Below are 17,583 nucleotides of genomic sequence, written 5' to 3'. Positions count from 1 at the left end.
TGGCTTTTGGCTCAGGGGAAAGGCACTGGTAAAACCTAGATGATAGTTTACTTAAGCCGCAGCTAAACCCTTGAGCACACACACCTGTCCACACACACACCTGTACATAAACACACACACACACCTTTGTAGGAGCAGTTTGGGTGGGTGGTGGGTGGGGAGAACTTGTAGCTGCCAGTCACCCGGCAAAGTTGCTGGAGGTGAAATCAAGAGTGATGTGGTTGCTGAAAGGCTCTTGCATAGATGCAGCTCAGATAACAATCAGGTCCCTGTGAAAGGTGATCTGAGTATCTTCAAAGTGTCCCAGATTCAATGCCTGCTGCAACAAGGGGTCCCCTGTGAAAGGAAAACAGAAGCCTGCCTCAAACGAGTGTCCCTCTCAGTTTCTTCTATCATTTTAGCCAGGCGGTAAAAAGCCTTCTGACGTGAAAGGCCCTCTTTTCTTATTCGAATGAAGTGGATATTTCTGGAACCTTTTTGCTTGAGTACGAAGCCACAGATCTGTTTTTGTGTGGAATCATAGAGTTGGAAGGGACCACAAGGGTCATCTAGTTTAACGCCCTGCAATGCAGGAATTTCAGCTAAAGCGTCCATGACAGGTGGCCATTTGGTCTCTGCTTAAAAACCTCCAAGGAAGGAAAGTCCACCACCTCCCAAGGGAGTCTGATTTACTGATAGACATCAGGGGTGAGGAGCCTTTGAAGTGTTATCAGAATCCATTTCCCAGCAGCCCCAGTCAGTGTGGCCAATGGTCAGGGATGTGGAAGGTGGAGCTATCTGGAGGAAACCAGGTCATGGAAGGCTGGAATAGATAAGTGATTTTAAATTTTTTTATTGACTTTCGTGTTATAAGCAGCAATAAAACAATAGACGCTAACATTTGAGGAGAGAGATGGTTCAGGATTGATCCAGTAGTACAGCTCAAGTTATAGCCTATCAGCCTAAAGTCTCTTTCCGGAGATAGTTGTGAGCCAAAGGATAAACTGTTGACCCAACTCTGTATAATAGCTCAGTGGTGGAGTCCATGTTCTGCATGTTGAAGATCCCAGTTTTTTAATCCGTGCTTGAAGTTTCTCAAGTACTGTACTAAGTCAGAATAGGCACCTCTTGAATAAATGAGCTAACGGCCCGATATATGTAGATTTTTTTTATTTAAAAAACCTATTAAATTTTAAAGCACATAAAAAGAAAAGTAAATATTACAACTATCAAAACAATATTATGCACTTCAAAGAAACAAACTAAGATTGGCAGCCAATAAAATACTACAAAAGGAAGATAAAAAGAGAAACAAGTACCTAAATAAAACAAAAAGTAGGTAATTATTTAAAACTAAGCAAAAACCATATCCAAATGACATCCACTGGGCAGGTGAGTTTGTTATTCATGTCTCTCAGAATGGATGAGTTCAAAATAAATTACAAAGTTTAATCAAACAGTTTTTGCTGGTTTTAGAGGTAGCATATGAGACCTACGTCAACCAAACCTTGTTGTATACAAGTAACGGGGAATGTCCATGCTATTCAACCTTAGTAAATATTATAAAACCAGACCACACTACAGTAATGTTATCTCCCTTAGTCTGGCCTTGTACAATCCTCAGCTTATTTGTTATTTTTTTTTCTAGTAATGCCATGTATCCCATACCAATTTGACAGCATTGCTCCGGAGAGATCTTCCCAATGCCTAAAAGCTCTTTCAGATTGTAAGCTCTTTCCTGTGTAGCTGTCTGCTGTAAAAATATCCAATAAAGACAACTGTAATGTGTTATCTCAATCTGTTGCTTTGTTATTTTATTCCCGCATGTAGATATTGAGCTCCACGTAAGCGCACCTATGCTATGCCAACCACAGCAATTGCACTCACAATTCACATAAACATAAAAATGGGAGCTAAAACACATTTTTTTAAAAACAAACAAACCAGGGAGCTCTAGCTTATCCCTCAGAGAGCTACAGTTCCCAGAATCCTTAACAAATAACCATCCCCAGATTTCTTTGTGGGAAGCTATGTGCTTTTAATGTGCTTTCAATGTATGGTGTGGATGCGAGCAATATCAACATTCATGTGAATGACGTATCAGAGCAGAGCTTCCCTGCATTCCTTCTCCACTAGACCACAGTGTAGGGGAATTGAACTAAGAGTTGCACAAGGAAGGAAGGAGATCCTGTGATCTTCAGCTAGATCACCATGAATCAGATCTCACTTGGGAGTAGTGTGTTTTCCACTTTTCCACAATTCCAAAAGTGGCCAGACTTCACTTTTGGCCTTTGGGGCTCTCCCTAGGACACCCCATCCCCCCCATGCCCTGTTTTGAACCCTCCTTGAATATTTTTGCCTGGCTGGAATATGCCCTTCAACTTCCATAATGCTTCTTGCTTGCCTGAATGGAAGATAGAGTTGTGTCGGCGCACACAGAATCTGCCCAGTTTTTTTGCCTCTGGTCCATAGCTGTCAACGTTTCCCTTTTTCAAAGGGAAATTCCCTTATTCTGAATAGGATTCCTCACAAGAAAAGGGAAAAGTTGACAGCTATGCTCTGGCCCTGCCCACCCTGGCATGTGGCCCCTGGAAGTTTGCTCAGAAGGCAATGTGCCCCCCGCAGGCTGAAAATGGATCCCCACTCCTGTTCTAGTACAAATCATGGAAGATTCATGAATTATCCTTGAAAGCACAGGCAGTGTTTTCACATGTAGCAGTCGCTATTTAGCAACAGCTGCTGTCCCGTATGTGGGTCCTCGAGGGTTTGGCCAGCCCTAGAGCAGCTTGAGGTAAGCTTGCTTTTCTCGCTCATCGACATATAGCACAGTGTGTGTATATCCACCTCTCACCAGTCTGTGGGCTAAAACCACACACACGATGGTGTTGCTTGTCAGATACAGAGGTTTCTCCCCCATATCGCTACATCCTGTCTGTAACCGAGTCAAGAAAAACCTGTCCAACAAGTCACCCTTCTTTGTTTCTTTTCTTTTCATAAGTTACTCTTCTGATGTTTCTCAAGAAGGTGAAAAGTTGGGACATTTGAACAGTGGTGACAGGCCTCAGGACAGAAAGCTAGCCATCGGGATCAGCTACAATCAAACATACTGTGGCACGACACCCCAATCTCTGAGCGGTGCAAAATTCCAGGGGTTCCGGGCACTCAACCAGAGATCGTGTTTCCTTTTGGTAAGGAGGCACAACAGAGACTGCGGTGTCTTTAGGATATATATTTTATTTACACATATATACAACCTGATTGTACGATGGAGGGGTTCACAGCATTAACACCCCAAACGGGTCTTGTTTCTCCCGTAGCCGCAGTCTTGGATTCATCAAACATTGCCTAGGTGCCAACTCCCTGGGGCCCTGGGAGCCCGAACACCCGCAAAATTCCTTAAGAAGGGGCCATGCACCCAGAAATTTTGGTGCCAGGGCCATGCACGCCGCATAGCACCCATTGCCCCAGGCACCCACAGTTGTGGGGCTAAGTCGGCCTTCCTGAAACATTGTATTTTCTGGTTTTTCAACTTGCCTCCAGCTTCTAACTTACCTAACCTCTCTAAATTTTGGCTTTATCTGCTGAGGGAGGGGTCCACCCATTTGTCAGGGCTGGTCTGAGAAAGAATGGTGGGGGCCACCCTCTTCTCCTGAACCTTCCTGAGAACAGGAGGACAGTATAGATTTAGAACATTGGTTTGCAGAAGGACATAGTTCAGAGGCTGCAGAGAGCAGAAGCTGGGAAATATTGGGAGAGGAACAACAGGAAGAAGAAGCATCAGGGGAGAGACAGCTGACAGACTCAGTGTCCTTGGAAAGCATTCCTGACCCCCCCCTCCCAGGACCAGGCAAGCTTTGAGAGTAGTAGAACAGAAAGCTCAGAGGCAGAAAGCTCAGATCAGATAATGCAGTGGTGATGTAGAATAGAAGAGACGGAGGGGGTGGGACCTTACATTATCTTAGAGAGACTGCATTCCTTCGCCTCTCTCTGTGCATAGTGAATAAATTACTTGGTAAGAAATCTTCTTGTTTCTCTGCTTCTGGGCTGCCACCGTAGGAAGGATCGTATTCCCTTAAGCCTGACACCATCTCACATCAAACCCCCTTGTTCCTTTCTTTTCTTAATGGCCTATGGAAACAAGCGTGGCTTAATTAGCGTTTAACACTTACTGAGTCCAGGGATTAGAAGTCTGGTACTCAGCTTAGCACCCGAAGCCTTGATTACATTCTAACACTTACCAGGTCCACGGATTAGAGAGGTCTGGGACCCACAAACTCGTAACAGTACAGAAGCTTATTGGACAGGAAACTGAATCTTGCTTCTATGCTAGCAGTGAGATAGTGCTGGGGCAGCTCATTATATTTTTCCCATTATAAGCGAAACACTCCACCACTGCCCCCCTCACAGCTGCCTGGCTGCCACCCTGCAGCTCCTGGCCCCTTCCCTGCCCCCCACCATTGCACCCATGCTGTCATGGGCCCTGCTGCCACAACTGTACCCTCAAACAGGCTCTGGTGTTTATTGATACAATACTTTTATTTTAGCTCTACTTGTTTTGGAGCAAAATACTCCTTCTTGAGGAGCCTGAAGACCTTGCAAGTACTTTGCTCTGAAAATATGCCTTTAAGCTTTCCGCCCAGGTGGTGCAGTGTGACACATGTATTCCTTGAACTTGGTTGTCAACCTGAACCCGTCATCAAAGGCCATGAATCAGGATGCTGGCTGTCCACCACCAAGTATCAAGCAGTACGGAAATCTAGAGTGAGGTTTGCTACCACTGAGGACCACATTCACAGTAAAAATAAAATCTCCCTGCTGCTCCTGTATATCAGGAGTGGGAGAACTTCAGGACTTGACTCATCTACTTTGAAGTTGTTTTACTAGAGCTCCAGGAGGTGCCCACCAGAACCAGGTGCAAAAAGCATAGTTAGGATGAAAAAACAGGGTGCCTCTGAACATTTGGAGCCCAGGAATTTGTTTCAGTACCAGGATAGAATAAGGCTGGTGCTCCTTTCAAGCACATAAGTCTGGTCCTGGTTAGCTTTCTTCATTTCTTCAGTGTAGGTTGATCTGCAATGTTCTGTTGATCTACTGCAGTCACTCAGAGTAGATCCTGATCTAACTTCTGCCTTCCTGTGTTCTTTATGTCTCTTGCGGCCATCAGACTCCAGCCCTTAGTGAAAACAAGATATCTCTGGTGATACATCATGTTTCTGCCTGATTCTCATCTCATCTGTGGTTCCGTTAATGTTGTTTATCACTATCAGCGTCATATACAAAAACAATCATTTCAAAGCTCTTTGGGTGTCTTCAATTTATCATCTGCAGAGTTCTCCTGAAATGAAAACATTAATTACATGGTAAGTGTCAACAGTAGGAAGCCATCGTTTCATGTGTATTCCAAACAGAGAGGTTCTTTCCCAAACTGCAAGGTTTAACTCTTGCCAGGCCTTCATTTCTAAAAGGAGAAGAACTGAAAATCACGCTAGCCTGAAACCCAAGTGCTCTGACACACAAGCCCACTTCCTGAATTTTGCACATGCTTAGTTGCACTCTCTATCAAGTCAAATGTCTGAGGGCCCATCCCCGGGAGACAACAGGATCAGCAAGCAGAAAGCAAAAGAACAGACAGGGTACATTTGGACAGACACTGGGGAGGTCATGTGCCGTACTTTAAAGAGGACAGTTCTCTATTTGAAGGATTCCCCTTTTTGAAGGGCTGTCTGGTTGTCAGGAGCGAACCGGCAGTAAATCACACTGTGCAAGCTGGAGTTAACTCTGTATTAGCAAGAACACAATCTGCACAGACTTGTCAGAGTGTCAGGCCTGACGAGCACAGCAGCTCATCTCCGGCGCATGAAAGATCTCATGAGATTTCAGTGAGATTCCTGAAATCTCACCAGCAATTGGCAGTGGCATGATGGGAATTGTGGCAGCAGAGCTAGCGGCAGAGGCAACAGGACAGGCAGCATGGTGGCACTTTTCATTTCGCTTCAAATGCCAAAATAGGATGCACCACCCTTGATGTGAGCTAAGCAACAAGCACATTGCTCTGAGGTGCTGAGGGCCAGCAGTGAATCCTCCTTGTGTCTTGTGTCCCTTTTCTTACACTGCATCTTTCCAGAGGCAACGGTGACCCTTGTTTTGCAGGCATCTTGAGGCAGAGCCCCAGGTTCTCCTTGCATCCTTGCAGCTGCTCCTCTCAAATCTGCAATGACTGATTGATTGATTGAATCTTTATTTGCGTCGGCCATAGCAATAAAACAACAATACGATATACAGAGAATAGAAATAAAAAGTCAGTTATATAAAATACATTTTAGGGTTTTGAATCAATAGTCAAAGGGTGGATCTTATTCTGATTGCCCCAGCTAAAAACCTTGCAGCCTTTGCTGTCATCTGCTCATCTTGATCTGACAAGAGAAAGGACACTGTGGCAGTGGCTGGGCAATAAAAGAGGGGTGGTAACCTCATTCCTCAAGCCTTTATAAAGAGTGCAAGCCAGAAGGGCATGTGCCACCGATTCAGTACTGCCATCTCCACAGGGACATAAGCATTTTTTGTGTGGAATCTGTTGGAGGCATCCCTCCAGTACAGCTGAGGGCAATACATTCAATCTTGTGAGAGTAAAAGCATCTGCAATGATTGCATTTTTTTTTCACTCCTCAGCCTCCACACCCACTCATTAGGAGGAAATGAGTTGATAAGAAAAGAATCGATGTGATCAAAGGTACAAGTGGGCCAGGCTTTCTCCCAGATTTTCTCAAGTAGCAACCAGCATACCGGCTTCCAAAACGAAAAGCAAGGGATTGCAGTTCAGAAGGCGCACACCTGCTTTTTTTGCAAAAGGTTCAATCCCTTGCATTGCTAGTTTAAGAAAAGGAGCAGATAGCAGGGTGTGGAGAAAGATCCTTCCCTGCCTGAGAATTTGCAGAATCACTGCTTCTGAATGCCAGCTTCTGGAAACCACTGGAGAGGAGAGGGCTCTTGTGCTCAGGTTCTGCTGGTGGGCTTTCTATGGTTCGCCACTGTAGAACAGGATGCTGGACTAGGTGGCGTAAAGACTCTTCTTATGTTCTATGTTGTTGTTTAGTCGTTTAGTCGTGTCCAACTCTTTGTGACCCCATGGACCAGAGCACGCCAGGCACTCCTGTCTTCCACTGCCTCCTGCAGTTTGGTCAAACTCATGCTGGTGGCTTTGAGAACACTGTCCAACCATCTCGTCCTCTGTCGTCCCCTTCTCCTTGTGCCCTCCATCTTTCCCAACATCAGGGTCTTTTCTAGGGGGTCTTCTCTTCTCATGAGGTGGCCAAAGTATTGGAGTCTCAGCTTCAGGATCTGTCCTTCCAGTGAGCACTCAGGGCTGATTTCCTTAAGAATGGAGAGGTTTGGGACTACTAGGAAGACAATGAACAGGATACGAGCACCACAGAACTCTCCCAGCTTACACTCAATGGCAGCTGGTACTCAGAGGCATAATGATAGCCTCTTCCTCTATTATTTTGTCTAATCTTCTTTTCAAGTCATCCAAGTGGGTGGCCGTCACCACCTCTAGTACGAGCGACTTCCATAGTTTTCTGGAAGAAGCGCTTCCAGACCGAAGGTTTTATTTCATCCAGGCTCCCGTTTCCCACAGCAACCAACCAGATACCTCAAAGAAGTCCACAGCAAGGCATGAAGGCTATAGCTATTCCTCCACAGCAACTGGAGTTCGGAGGCATGCTGATCCTCTGATCCTGGGCATGCCATGTAGCCACCATGATCAGCAGACTTTTTCTTTTCTTTTTCTTCTTTTGCTTTTCACAAATGCTTTATTGAAATTAAAAGACCAACAAAAATTCATCCAGAAATAACAATAAAAAATCTTACATCAAATCACATTAACTTCTTCTTACATCTGTAACGACATCCCATCACCCCATCATGCATCTACCACCTATTTATTCAAGCGCACTTTCCGTTTTCATTTATTAATTTTCATTAATGACTTATTCTCCTATGCATTTCTACTGTACCACAGAGGTCATTCAAGGGCTGCCATTGACATTATATTATTACGATGTTCATTAATATATTTTTTTGTACATGTCCCATTCTTTAATAAATGTTTGTTCAGTGTGTCCTCTCAATTTCCCTATCATTTTTGCCAGCTCAGCGTATTCTAACAGTTTACTTTGCCACTCCAGTTTCGGGATTGTGTCCCCTTTCCAGTATGTAGAGATTAATATTCTTGCAGCTACCGTGGTGTACAAGAATATTTTCCTTGTGTTTTTAGGGATGTCTGAACCTAGTATACCCAAAAGGAAAACTTCCGGCTTTTTAAATAAAATAGATCTTAAACATCTTTTTGACCTCATTATAAATTACCTCCCAGTAATCCTTTACTTTCTTACAGTTCCACCACATATGTAGCATTGTGCCTTCCGCTTCCCCACATCTCAAATGTTTACTTGAGGTATTTTTGTACATTTTAGATAGTTTTAATGGTGTTAAATGATCAGCAGACATTTATCATCTTTATCCACTATGAAACGTTCTCTTGCGGATCTGCAAGGAACTGATTCTGTTTGCTTTGTGGTGGGCCTTGTCTGGATTAGAGAATCCGGCTCTTACAGCAGAAATCAGCTAGAAGGAGTGAGGAGAATATTATTACTTAGCCAAAAATGCCCACAGAGTCTTTGCTCCCCGTGCCTCTTCCTCTTGCATCACTGCCTGTGATAATAGCTATGCTGGAGCACTCTAATGATGGCTGCAGATTACCAGGTGGAAAATAGTAGGTTCCTTTCTGCAAAACCAGCACTCTGTCTCCTGCTAGGCTGACTGGCATGCGGAAGTGGAAAGAGGTGCTCCAACAATGTGCTAGCCAAGGCAACTCAGTGTTTGGCAAACACCTTTTGGGTGATAACTATCCTTGGGGGTTCTTCTGATGCCTATCGCAGCATATCCCATCATTAATCATACACCTGCAAATCTCTGCGGTGTTAGCTTGCGCCGGATACATGCTGGAGGTGCCAACAGATCAGCAAAGGCAAGAAGGCGTGGGCGTCTTAAAGGACAGGTCCCAACACACCAGCTCCACGCAGCCTGGGAAAGACAGGCCTTGTGCAAAGTTGCATGAGCTGTTCATCGAGAAGGGGTGGTGGGGTGGAGGTGGAGTGGAGGTGGGGCAACCCTCAATTGGATTAGGCCACTAATCCCCAGTCTTTTCAGAGGCAGGGCTCACCTGTAACCGCAGCCTGCAACATGGAACCTGCATTTTAAAACATTTCCTTATTGTTCTTTAAGAGAGAGAGAGAGAGAGAGAGAGAGAGAAATATAACCCTTTCCTTGAAATGATGTGAATCACCTTAGCTCAGATAGGGTTGCCATATTCCCAACAGTGAAAATCCAGGTGTATGGCAGCTACCCTAGCTCAGAGCATAATTCAGTTGTGGGCTGTGACAACCCACCAGTTGTAAGGCAGTAATTTAGAATCATAGAATTGTAGAGTTGGAAGGGACCCTGAGGATCATCCAGTCCAACTCCCTGCAAAGGAGGAATATCCAGCTGTCCCATACGGGGACCAAACTTGCAACCTTGGCATTGTCGGCACCACACTCTAACCAACTGAGCTATCCAGTCACAACTTAGGGGCCAGATGTAAATGGTGGGCTAATCTCAGACCCTCCAAGTGTCCCTATTTTCCAGGGACAGTCCCGGATTTACAGTAGCCACCCCAGTTTCTGATTTGATCCCAGAATGTCCCACTTTTCTTTAGGACGTTCCTATTTTCTTTGGAGAAATGTTGGAGGGTATGGAGTTATGCGACCCCCCACAAGCCAAGGAGATAAGTGACTATACAACCTTTAGAAGACATCTGAAGGCAGCCCTGTACAGGGAAGTTTTAAAATGTTTTATTATGTTTTTATATATGTTGGAAGCCGGTATAAATAATGATGATGATGATGTTGTTGTTGTTATCATTATTATGGATCAGGACATCCCTATTTTCATCAGAGAAATGTTGGAGGGTATGGCCACTCTACTTTTAGTTCAGGGGTGGGGAACCCCAGGCCTCCAGGCCCTCTGAACTCTCCCAGGCCACAATCCATCCCTCTCAATCCCTACCCCTCACTGAGCTTGCTTGCAACTTTGAGCATTTCTTGCCCTTGAAATACGATCATGTCTCTTGCTTGACTGGATGGAGGCTAGGGAAAGGTGTGTTCATGCTTGTAGACACCAGTCTCCTGTGCAAAAGTAAAACCCTGCCCACATTTGCCTGTGACCCTGTCCATCACTGGCATGTGGCCCTGGGAAAGCTGCCCAGAAAGGAATGTGGTCCTCGGGCTGTAATGGGTTCCCCATGCCTGTTCTATGTCTTGCTCTTATGCCCCATGCTGCTTAGACAATAAATTTACTTCCATGTAGGGAGTTCCTGTGTAGCAGCAGGAGCAGAGACATGCTTCCAGCCTCAGTCCCGAAATTGCATCCTGTTCCCTAGGGGCTGCCACTCTTGCTAGCTGTGCTCACGAACCCTACCTCTCCCTTTGCCCTTCCCCCACATCTGACAAAAAAAACCTCCCTTTACAATTTGTCCCAAGCCCCTCCCCTCTCATGTTAAGCCCCGCCTCCTTTTAAACTTCACCCCTGAACTCATGCGCACATCAGTTTGCTAAATTTAATTTTACCCTCACAACAACCAGGTGACTGGTCCTAAGTCACCCAGCAAGCATAATCATGAAGTGTTTCTGGTGACACAGCACATAAGTCGTTGACATTACGTGCATCTTTGTTCCCTGGCATGCTCGCTTTCCTCTTCATCACCAGCTAAGCTGTGGCTGTAATATAGGATGGGTATGTTGGTATCTATCTGTGCACCACACAGGCCACACCCAGGTGTGTAGTCAATGCGGTATAAAACCATCTAGTCTGCCCTTGCCCTCTGGGCAAAAGATATAGATGTAACCCAAGGAAGGGGGAGCACCTATGGAGGTATGGCAGCAACTGCAGAGCACAGTGGTCAGTTGGGCATGGAGGGCATAAGGAGGTGATCTTGTAGGTATTCTGATTCCAAGCTTTATACACCAATACTTTGTGCCTCCTGAACCTGGCTGTTACATGGGACACAGGTGGCGCTGTGGTCTAAACCACTGAGCCTCTTGGGCTTGCCGATCAGAAGGTTGGTGGTTTGAATCCTGACGACGGGGTGAGCTCCCGTTGCTCTGTCCCAGCTCCTGCCAACCTAGAAGTTTGAAAGCACACCAGTGCAAGTAGATAAATAGGTACCGCTGTGACGAGAAGGTTAACGGCGTTTCCGTGCACTCTGGTTTCCGTCATGGTGTCCCGTTGTGCCAGAAGTGGTTTAGTCATGCTGGCCACATGACCCAGAAAGCTGTCAGTGGACAAACACCGGCTCCCTTGGCCTGAAAGTAAGATGAGCGCCGCAACCCCATAGCTGCCTTTGACTGGACTTAACCGTCCAGAGGTCCTTTACCTTTTCCTTTATTACTTGATTAAAAATGGAAAATAGATTAAGCTTGCAAAGTGTGATGAGGCAGAAAGACAAAAGCGAGCATGCTTTGAAACCCAGCCGGATGGATGGGGTATAAATAATAAACTTACTATTCTGATTATTAGAGCTGCTGGGGGACAGGAGGACAGCCTGATCCCTGCAGCACCTGCATAGCTCCAGATCAGATATGTGCCCTGTAAAATCCCAAAAGGGATATGTTGAGACTAGTGATCATAATTAGGTGCCAAATTTTGAAAACAAGGGAACTATTCTGTCCCACACAGTCATGTTTGAACAAGCTCCTTGCAGAGGGGCACCGGTTGCCAAAGAGGTTTTTTCCCGCCTGTCTCACGCTACAGGGAATCCAGTAACACCTTTGCATATTGCTGGGGACAGATATAGATCAGCTCTGAATCAATTAGCAGCCAAAGCTAGAAGTCAGGTAACTTGGGAAACAGCCTGTGGGGCATTTTCCTCTCTGGCTCTCTGTTATCAGCCCAAGGAGGCACCATGATAATTGCGTCCTTGCAACATTTGTCTTTTTGTAACCACAGCTACACCGAGTCTACAGCTGTAGGGTTCAAGCCCTCAAGGCCCAAGAACCTATGGCCTAACTCAGGAAGCAGTTGAGCCCATCTGCCACCGCCAACTACTGGCAAAAGGAAGGAACTGCACCCACCAGAACATGCTCAGCCACAGTTCAAAGCAGGCGGGGGCTGGTGCAAAACCCTGCAAACTTTTGCCAAAGTTTGGCACCAGTTTGGAGTGAATCGGACAAGGTTGGGTTTTTGGTTACCCTTTGACCTCCTGGTTTGAGTGGCTATTGCTCCATTTGTGGGGTGCTGCAAAACGCAGTGTTTTTGCTGCAAAACACTGCAAAACCATTGCCAAAAATATTGCATTTGGGGGCATTAACTATGAACCCGGGTTTGCTTTATCAATTACTCCATTTGTGGAGTGCTGCAAAATGACTGCAAAGTTTTGGCACCAGTTTTGAGGGGGGTCCCAGATTTTGGAGTTCATAGTTAATGAAGCCCATCTTTTGCACACATTCCTTGTTTGGAGAACTGCGTTGCAAAATTCAAAGAATCCAAATTATGAAGGATGGCTGTGTTTTAGACTGGGCATTGTTTCTGGAAATGCAAATCAGGTCCACCTTGAACAGTGAACGGAACTGAATTTCTCCCACATCCCATGTCTCACACTCTTGGAAAGTGAACAATTCGTAGAATGCAATCCCGCAATACTGTCAGAACCACCTATACAAAGTCAAGGGTGGGGGGGGGAGCCCAAGGAGTGAGAAATGGGGAATCCGAGACCTTAACCCCACTTACCGTTAGGAAGCCAGTGGCAGTTAGAGGCAAGTGAAACACACAACAGTTGTTTAAAAAAACCACAGTCAGAAACCCCCAAACTATAAAAAAAATGTAAAACATTAGACTTTAAAAATTTCCCGATACAGGGTTGCCTTCAGACATTTTCTGAAAGTCAGGTAGTTGTTTATTTCCTTGACATCTGATGGGAGGGCATTCTACAGGGCGGGTGCCACCACCGAGAAGGCCCTCTGCCTCGTTCCCTGTAACCTCACTTCTCACGATGAGGGAAGCGCCACAAGGCCCTCGGAGCTGGACCTCGGTGTCCGGGCTGAAGGATGCTTGTGCACCTTCCAAATGAATGAAAATAGCAAGAATCCATTCCAGATCTTTCACAAAAGTCAGGGTTTTTTATTTTTTGTTTTTAGCAGAAGAAAAAGCTGGGATTTTGTGGTACATTATTCCTTAATGCTAACCAAATAATAAAGGCATGCGAAGAATTCCTCGGAAAACCCCAGGAACTATGCCACGATAAACAGTGCCATAAATAGCCACTTGTGTATCTTCTTAACATGGCAATATTATTCTTGTTTAACTGTTTCACAGCCCACTCGAGTGCATCTTTCCTTGGAACTAATCCCCAGTGTCCCTGGGGCTTGCAACCCAAATTGATCATTGTTCTTCTCCTTAAAGCCTTTTCGAGGAAAGACAGGATAGCATTTCAAATAAATAAACAGGACATCTGTCTTGGAAGCTTGCTCTCAGATTTGCTCTCTTTCCAATGGTATTTATGGCTTCATTTTGGCAAACCTCCCTCCCCCCCACCGCGTCCTACTGTGCCACTGGAATAAAAGGAGGTTTCTATGGGAATCTTTTGAGCGTGCAGATTGATGCGACTCGAGGAGGTTTGCAAAGCACTGCTTTCTGACAACAGCTGGTACTATGCTACGTACAACTTGCAGTACATTCCAGGCGAAAGGTGTTCCCCGCAGCCAGCCACCCTTACGTGCCCCTGAGCACTGGTTCCTGAATTATGAGGTTTTAGAAATAATTGCAGAGCAATCAACACCTTAGCAGCATCAGGCCAGAATAATTAAACACAGAGACATCCCTGCAGTTTATAGCCCAGGGGTGAGGAAACTGAGGCCTGGGAGATGAATGTGGCCCTCCATCCTTTTCTATCCGGCCCTCAGACCTCTCCCCAGGCCACCCCCCGATGGTCCTGCTTTGCACCTCAAGTGGTGGGGTGGTTTTTTTTTGCCAGGCTGGAATGTGTTCTTGAACTCAGAGAATGCCTCCAGTTTGTCATGATGGAGGGCAGAGAGGAGCATGTGAGTGTGGGGAGAGACTAGCCTACTGCACAAAGGGGGAAATGTGCATATGTTGCCCCATCCACTTTTGACTCTGTCCCCTCGCACCACTGACACGTTGACTTCAGAAGGTTATCAAGAAGGAAATGTGCCCCAGGGACACGGGTGGTGCTGTGGGTTAAACCACAGAGCCTAGGACTTGCTGATCAGAAGGTCGGCGGTTCGAATCCCCGCAACGGAATGAGCTCCCGTTGCTTGGTCCCTGCTCCTGTCAACCTAGCAGTTCGAAAGCACGTCAAAGTGCAAGTAGATAAATAGCGGGAAGGTAAACAGTGTTTCTGTGTGCTGCTCTGGTTCGCCAGAAGCGGCTTAGTCATGCTGGCCACATGACCCGGAAGCTGTACGCCGGCTCCCTTGGCCAATAAAGCGAGATGAGTGCAGTGACCCCAGAGTCGGTCATGACTGGACCTAATGGTCAGGGGTCCCTTTACCTTTATGTGAGAAGCAGCCTCTAGAAGTGAACTTTAGTTGTCAGCATAGCATTGTGTTTAATTCCAGCAGAATAGTAAAACAACTGGAAAGGGGAATCCTTAGTCTATTTGGGGAACATTTATTACAAGGGAATTCGTACCAACCTCCAAAGCCATGCCCAATGAGGAGTCATTTGTCTCCCAAAGCTTATGTGTTAACTACAAATTTCCTTGCACTGACTCGCCACAGGGCCGCCTGCAGCTGGAAGTTCTGGGCTTCTCTGCCTTGCCTTTCTGATAAAATGTTGCATTGATGCCTGTGCCAAACCACCCCATTGCTAAATTTACCCAATTTCCCTCCTTCTGGCGCCGCCATCTGCAAAACTATTTCACTAATCCTAGAAGTCTCTGGCACCAAATACACTGCACACATATTAACAATCTTGGTCTATTGCCTAGATTTCAAACAACATTATATTTGCCATTTGTTTTGTTTAATCCTCCAGTCTTTTAAATATCTATTGAGCTGGATGGGGAAGGGGTTTTTATCGGACAAAAGAGCAGGTGTTACAAGCAGGAGCTGCAACAATATGTTGCAATGCCAGGTGCTCCTAGTGTTCCATTCCGTTAGACTAGACCTCCTTCATGACACTCCATTCAATTTCCCTTCACACCACTTTACCACCCTGCCCTCTCTTCCATGACCACGAAACACACTCAGGCAATATCCGCCCCATACATTTAAAGCAGTACCACGTGACTTCATGCAGTTATGGCTCCCCCCCCCAAAGAATTCTGGGAGCTGTAGTTCACTAAGTGTGCTGAGAGCTGTTAGGAGACCCCTGTTCCCCTCACAGAGCAACAATTCCCAGAGTTCCCTGGGAAGAGGGATTGAGTGTTCAAACACTCAGGGAATTGTAGCTCAGGGAGAGGAATAAAGGACCTCCTAATAACAGCCACCCTGTGAAATTCACAGGTCTCTAAATCTTGCAGCACAGTTCTCCAGCCAAGGAACATGTGCAAAATTGCACATACTAGGGCAAAGTGTGCATAAAATGGCGTATATTTTTTTTTAAAAAAGCATACACAACAAATGTGTATTAAAACTGTTCTGTGATATGTCTGTATTGGAGAAAACGGCAAACAAGCATGGGTATCTTAGGAGAATTTTTCCCTCAGATGCTGATGATTTTCTTGAGGACATTTTTAGATATCGCAAACTGATGTGGAAATATGGAGATCGGAAAAAATGAGACACTGAGTGAAACAAAAAAAAAAAAGACAGGTTCACCCACTCTGCCCTGTAAACCACCTAAGGTACAATCATGGTGGCAGACAAATGCAAAGTAGTCTTTCCATCCATCCCCCCAACCCACTAGTCCTGCGGTTCTCAACCTGTGGGTCCCCAGATGTTGTTGGACTACAACTCCCATCATCCCTAGCTAGCAAGGCCAGAGCTCAGGGATGATGGGAGTTGTAGTCCAACAACATCTGGGGACCCAGGATGAGAACCGCTGTGCTAGTCCCTCTTGATGGGTGGATGGTCTAACCATCTCTAATTGGTTGCTGGGTCAGCAAGAGGCTGGTCATAACATGCTCTGGCCCAGGATTTGTTTGGTTTTCTTTGGTTATGGTATTGTACTTCCACCGGCCATGCCATGGGACCCAACCATTGGAAGCTACCCATTGGCCTATCTAGATCAATATTGCCTATACTGATCGGAAGTGCCTGTCCAGGGTTTCAAGCAGGGAATACTTCCAGCCCTAACTGGGAGATGCCGGGGATTGAACCTGGGACCTTTCGTCTGCAAGGCGGAAGCTCTACAACTGAGCCACCACCCCTCCCTGTAACAGTACTGCTCTTATTAGTGGGAGTGGTTTCAGCCCTGCAGAACAGGTTAGCAGAACTCTTTCCCCTATTTTCTCCTGCCCATTCCCCATCTTTGACCTTTACATCTCTAGGAAGAAAAAAAAAATAGCTTCTATTTTACTATTAGTGACCAAACAGTCATATTAATTTTATTTTACCTTCTTCCTGCTTCTCAGTGCCCAACAGAACCCCCACACCTCTCCAGTGTATTAAGAAAATCCTTATTCAAACGTCTGAATAGTTCTGGACTCACCTGTCAGAGGGACAGGGAAATCAGGGGTGGGGAGGGAGAGAGGAAGTGTGGTGGGTGCAAGGGAGAGCAAAGAAACTTTCGGAAATGTAAATGTCAGGGAACTCAATGCCCAGAAGAAGGGGGACTTCTTTAAACTTCTAATGTTTGATCTTGGGTGTTTGGTTGCATTGTAGCATTGGGTGTGATTTATGATATTCAGAGTACAAAAGAGAATCTAACAAAATTCTGCAGCTTGCTTTTTTTATTTTAGGAAAGCAATAATTTGTGACTGCGGGACGCGGGTGGCGCTGTGGGTTAAACCACAGAGCCTAGGACTTGCCACTCAGAAGGTCGGCGGTTCAAATATCCCCAGACGGGGTGAGCTCCTGTTGCTCGGTCCGTGCTCCTGCCGACCTAGCAGTTCAAAAGCACATGAAAAAGTGCAAGTAGATAAATAGGTACCACTCTGGCGGGAAGGTAAACGGCGTTTCCGTACGTTGCTCTGGTTCGCCAGAAGCGGATTAGTCATGCTGGCCACATGACCCAGAAGCTGTACGCCGGCTCCCTCGGCCAATAAAGCGAGATGAGCGCCGCAACCCCAGAGTCAGTCATGACTGGACCTAATGGTCAGGGGTCCCTTTACCTTTACCTAATTTGTGACTGCATAATGCTCTGTATGAGATGCTGAGATGTTTCTTTGCCTAAACAGCAGGGGAAATCATGCTGACGAGTTTTCTAGTAGACTGCTAGGTGGAGATTTCTCCAGATCAGACATTTGTGGGTTAAATTCATGGCCCTTACAGCTAGGGATGGGAGAGAAAACAGATTAGGCAACCTCAGCTAATTCACCCTTTGTGAAAGAATGCATGAACCAAACCTCAGCCATTCTTTGAAATTTGCACTTTTCCGAATTTTGCA

Source organism: Podarcis raffonei, chromosome 13 (assembly GCF_027172205.1).
Source record: "Podarcis raffonei isolate rPodRaf1 chromosome 13, rPodRaf1.pri, whole genome shotgun sequence".
In the NCBI taxonomy this organism is placed as follows: domain Eukaryota; kingdom Metazoa; phylum Chordata; class Lepidosauria; order Squamata; family Lacertidae; genus Podarcis; species Podarcis raffonei.
The sequence above is the reverse complement of the archived record's forward strand: the minus strand, read 5'-3'. Positions refer to the sequence as shown.